The sequence below is a fragment of the Mercenaria mercenaria genome, chromosome 13, assembly GCF_021730395.1.
Source record: "Mercenaria mercenaria strain notata chromosome 13, MADL_Memer_1, whole genome shotgun sequence".
Taxonomy (NCBI): Eukaryota; Metazoa; Mollusca; class Bivalvia; order Venerida; family Veneridae; genus Mercenaria; species Mercenaria mercenaria.
Window position 1 is genome coordinate 58,724,314 of NC_069373.1, and position 6,000 is coordinate 58,730,313.

The 6,000-nt window shown below is 37.4% G+C and overlaps 1 protein-coding gene across 1 annotated transcript in view; it reads right to left on the minus strand.

Annotated features, from left to right (window-relative positions):
- LOC123528456 (rho guanine nucleotide exchange factor 3-like) overlaps window positions 1–3,800 on the minus strand; it is a 38,579-nt gene extending 34,779 nt beyond the window's left edge. Inside the window, exon 1 of the mRNA XM_053521950.1 lies at window positions 3,561–3,800. The gene's annotated coding sequence lies outside the window, so the exon portion shown is untranslated. The remainder of the gene's footprint in view (window positions 1–3,560) is intronic.
- Window positions 3,801–6,000: the final 2,200 nt, after the last annotated feature.

Sequence of the window (6,000 nt, forward strand, 5' to 3'; positions counted from 1 at the left end):
TTGACATACTGACCTCAAAATCAATAGGGGTCATCTGCTGGTCATGACCAACCTCCCTATCAACTTTCGTGACCCTAGGCCTAAGCGTTCTTGAGTTATCATCCGGAAACCGTTTTACTGTTCAGGGTCACTGTGACCTTGAACTTTAACATACTGACCTCAAAATCAATACGGGTCATCTGCTGGTCATTACCAACCTCCCTATCAACTTTCATGATCCTAGGCCCAAGTGTTCTTGAGTTATCATCCGGAAACCGTTTTACTATTCAGGGTCACTGTGACCTTGACCTTTGACATACAGACCTCAAAATCAATAGAGGTCATCTGCTGGTGATGACCAACCTCCCTATTAACTTTCATGATCCTAGGCCCAAGCGTTCTTGAGTTATTGCCTGGAAACCATTTTACTGTTCATGGTCACTGTGACCTTCACCTTTGACATACTGACCTCAAAATCAATAGGGGTCATCTGCTGGTCATGACCAACCTCCCTATCAACTTTCGTGACCCTAGGCCTAAGCGTTCTTGAGTTATCATCCGGAAACCGTTTTACTGTTCAGGGTCACTGTGACCTTGACCTTTAACATACTGACCTCAAAATCAATAGGGGTCATCTGCTGGTCATTACCAACCTCCCTATCAACTTTCATGATCCTAGGCCCAAGTGTTTTTGAGTTATCATCCGGAAACCGTTTTACTATTCAGGGTCACTGTGACCTTGACCTTTGACATACAGACCTCAAAATCAATAGAGGTCATCTGCTGGTGATGACCAACCTCCCTATTAACTTTCATGATCCTAGGCCCAAGCGTTCTTGAGTTATCATCCGGAAACGGATTGGTCTACATTCCGACCGGCCGACCGACATACCGACCGACCGACATCTGCAAAACAATATACCCCTCCTTCTTCGAAGGGGGGCATAATTATAAGTATCATAAGGACAAGTACAAAATAGCAATTGACAACAAGAGGGCCATGATGGCCCTATATCGCTCACCTGTTATCATTGCACTTGAGGACAAGAAGGTCCTCAGAAAAAATATCTAAGTCCAAAGGACAGGAACAGCAAAGGGAAGAAATTTAACCAAAAAGAAAAAAAAATTCTAACAAGGTATAGATATGTCAAAATACACCTAAAAATTGGAGGTACCATCCATGTTGTACCACAGAAAAGTGGTCTCGGTTTTTCCCTACGGCCAATAATAAAAAAGTTACTAAAAATAAGCTATTTATAGAAACGTAAAAGGGAAGTAATTAAAAAAAAAATATTGTAAGTGAACAAAAGAAGGATCTGCCAAATAAATCTGCTGACATAAATGAAATTTCAGATCAGTATCTTCATTAGTTAGGGAGATATACCCATTTTAATTTGAAATAAAGGGAGGTAATTTGACATAAAATCAGTCCATAGTTATCTACCCTGATTGTCTCAGTCCAACTAATAACAATAATGAAATTTCAAATACGTACTATAAGTACTTACTGATATAAATCCATTTTGATTACAATCAGGGGAGGTAATTAGATATAAAATAACTCTGGAACCTACAATTGGATCTGATTTGTCATGGAATCCAAGATTTAATGTTGTTGAAGATATTTTGAAAGTTTGTATCAAATAAAACCATAAATGAAGTCTCTATATGGCTGCAAAAGCCAAAAAAGCCAATTTTGGACCTTTAAGGGGCCATAACTCTGGAACCCATGAAGGAATCTGGCCAGTTCAAGAAAGGAACCAAGATCTTGTGGTGATACAAGTTGTGTGCAAGTTTGGTTAAAATCAAATCATAAATGAAGCTGCTATTGTGCAGACAAGGTCAAAATAGCTAATTCTGGCCCTTTCAGGGGCCATCACTCTGGAACCCATAATGGAATCTCGCCAGTTCAAGAAAGGAACCAAGATCTTATGGTGATACAAGTTGTGTGCAAGTTTGGTTAAAATAAAATCATAAATGAAGCTGCTATTGTGCAGACAAGGTCAAAATAGCTAATTCTGGCCCTTTCAGGGGCCATCACTCTGGAACCCATAATGGAATCTCGCCAGTTCAAGAAAGGAACCAAGATCTTATGGTGATACAAGTTGTGTGCAAGTTTGGTTGAAATAAAATCATAAATGAAGCTGCTATTGTGCAGACAAGGTCAAAATAGCTAATTCTGGCCCTTTCAGGGGCCATAACTCTGGAACCCATAACAGAATCTGGCCAGTTCAAGAAAGGAACCAAGATCTTATGGTGTTACAAGTTGTGTGCCAGTTTGGTAAAAATCAAGAGCGTTGGTCTACGGATCGCGGTATCGTGAGTTCGATCCTCGGGCGGGGCGTATGTTCTCTGTGACTATTTGATAAACGACATTGTGTCTGAAATCATTAGTCCTCCACCTCTGATTCATGTGGGGAAGTTGGCAGTTACTTGCGGAGAACAGGTTTGTACTGGTACAGAATCCAGGAACATTGGTTAGCTTAACTGCCCACCGTTACATGACTGAAATACTGTTGAAAAACGGCGTTAAACCCAAAACAAATAAACAAACAAAATCATAAATAAAGGTGCTATTGTGCAGACAAGATCAAAATAGCTAATTTTGGCCCTTTTAGGTGACATAACTCTTGAACCCATAATGGGATCTGGCGAGTTCAAGAAAGGAACCGTGATCTTATGGTGACACAAGTTGTGTGCAAGTTTGGTTAAAATAAAATCTTAAATGAAACCACTATCGTGCAGACAAGAAATTGTTGACGCACCGACGCACAGACTGACGACGGACAAAGGGTAGTCACAAAAGCTCACCTTGTCTAAAGCTAAAAACGGACAAGCAAGTCAAAATCAAATTTTGCCGCCCCTGCTACCCATTTTTTTTTTGTCAAAAAATCTGAGAAACATATATCCAAATATCCAAAATGATGGCCCACTGGAAGCAAGTGGGTATGTAATTTTAAAGATAGCAGGAGTCATCTACTGACCAAAGGGAATCATCTGCCAAAGCATTTTGAATTATTCAGCACAAACAGTCTACAGTCTGTAAGTCACTGTGACATTGGCTTTTGACCTGCTGGTCCCAAAACAATAGGTTCATCTACTGACCACAGGCAATCATCCTATGAAGTTTGACAACTGTAGACAAAGGCATTCTTTAGTTATTTAACAGAAATTGTATTCAGCCTCAAGGTCATTGTAACCTTGACCTTTGACCTACTGATCCCTAAAACAATATGGGTCATCTACCCTAAAAGACAATCACCATCTGAAGTTTGATAACTGTAGGGTAGAGCATTCTTTACTTATCAAGTGTAAACCGATTTAAGTCTCAGTCACTGTGACCTTTACCTTTGACATTAATGACTACCACTACCATAAAACAACAACAGACATCTACAGACAGAGAGACAATATGCAAATCAACTTAAGTTCAATTCAATTTAAACCTTTAGTGGCATTATATATTTGCAATGCCTTCAAATACACAATTATTTAAGTGTTGCATTTTTATTTTTCATGATCACATGTTTGTTTGTTTAATTTTTTAATATTTTCAAATATAAAAATAAGGTAAAATTTACCTTCAATTTTCGTTTAATGTTTTGATTGTTAGGCTATTCTGAGAGATTCTGTAATGTGGTCTTAATGAATACCATGCTGTTTTAAGCAATAAATCCTGATAATGCTTCACATCCTGCCACTTCCTGCAGAACTAATCAGAATGGAAAACTTGCAAGTACGTGCAGTTTGTCTCGAAATGACAGCAATAATAAAAATTAGATAAATTATTTGCAAAACTTAAATATCAAAGTTTTTGTGCCTGACTACTTCCTGGTAGAGATGCCTTAATAATAACAAACAAACAAGAGGGCCATGATGACCCTACATCGCTCACCTAAGTACCATTGCTTTTAATGATGAGATCAAGTTTTGACATAGATCACACAGGCATACACATTAAATATCCGGATAAATATTTTCTTGTAACAGTCCCTTATGACCTATGGGTCACGTACTAGTCAGGGCCAATCTCCATACTAAGTTTGAGGGTCATAGGCTCAAATGCATTCTTGTACTAGCATGACTATCCCTTACCCTGGAAGACTTATGTAACATTTAAAACCAATCTCATTAGATGCTGCTGAGGTATATTCATTTACATAAAAAAAGGTAAGTAATCTGTCATAAATTCAGTCAAAAGTTATCTACCCTGACTGTCCGAGTCCATCTGATGGCATAAATGACATTTCAAATCAGTATCTTCATTGGTTACTGAGATACACCCATTTTAATTTGAAACGAGGGAGTTAATTTGAAATTAAATCAGTCCATAGTTATCTACCTGATTGTCACAGTCCAACTAAGGACAATAATGAAATTTCAAATGAGTCCTATAGATACTTACTGAGATAAATCCATTTTATTAAAATCAGGGGAGGTAATCATGCATTGGTATATGCATGTAGAAGATACAGAGTACAAGCCTTTACAACAATATATTAGAAAAGTAAGTAAAAATAGAAATTTCTTACCATGGAAGACATAAATAATGTTTCAAACCAATCTCATTAGAAGCTGCTAGGTATATTCATTTACATAAAAAATAAAGGGAGGTAATTTGTCATAAATTCAGTCAACATGTATCTTCACTGATTGTCCAAGTCCATCTGATGGCATAATTGAAATTTCAGATCAGTATCTTCATTAGTTAGGGAGATATACCCATTTTAATTTGAAATAAAGGGAGGTAATTTGACATAAATCAGTCCATAGTTATCTACCCTGATTGTCTAACTAATGACAATAATGAAATTTCAAATGAGTCCTATAAGTACTTACTGATATAAATCCAGTTTGATTAAAATCAGGGGAGGTAATCAGATATAAAATAACTCCAGAACCTATGACTGGATCTGACAGATTCATCTTGGAATCCAAGATTTATTGTTGTTGAAGATATTTTGCAAGTTTGTATCAAATCAAACCATAAATGAAGTCTCTATATGGCTGCAAAAGCCAAAATAGCAAATTTTGAACCTTTAAGGGGCCATAACTCTGGAACCCATGATGGGATCTGGCCAGTTTTCGAAAGGAACTGAGATATTATGCCAATGTAGTTGTGTGCAAGTCTGATTAAAGTTGATTGCAAAATGTTGTCTCTATTGTGTTCACAAGCAAAAAATAGCAAATTTTGGCCCTTTAAGGGGTCATAACTCTGGAACCCATGATGGGATCTGGCCAGTTTTCGAAAGGAACCAAGATATTATGCCAATACAAGTTGTGTGCAAGTTTTATTTAAGTTGATTGCAAAATGTCGTCTCTTATCATGTTCACAAGCAAAAAATGGCAAATTGTGGCCCTTTAAGGGGCCATAACTCTGGAACCCATGATGGGATTTGGCCAGTTTTTGAAAGGAACCGAGATATTATGCCAATACAAGTTGTGTGCAAGTTTGAATAAAGTTGACTGCAAAATGTTGTCTCTATCATGTTCACAAGCCAAAAATGGCAAATTTTAGCCCTTTAAGGGGCCATAACTCTGGAACCCATGATAGGATCTGGCCAGTTTTCGAAAGGAACCGAGATATTATGCCCATACAAGTTGAGTGCAAGTTTGATTACAATCAAATAAAAATGTGGTCTCTATCGTGTTCACAAGGAAATTGTGGACGGATGGACTGGCGACAGACGACAGATGGACGATCACAAAAGCTCACCCTGTCACTACATGACAGGTGAGCTAAAAATAAATAAATACATGAGGAAACTTTATCAGATGAATATTCTGTAACAAGAAACGTTGAAATTTTACGAAAAGCAGGTTTTCAAACTTTGCATCATTCTAACAGGATCTGACTGCATCCAATCATGCCATTCAGAAATATAGATGTAAGAAAATTAATGTAGATGTGTCGTTGCCATGTGTAATTTGATTCTTTGATAAAAGCTTCCTAAACACTAAGTTTGCAGACAATAGGTGTACCCAAACTAAAGATATTGAGCATAAATCATTTTTCATATT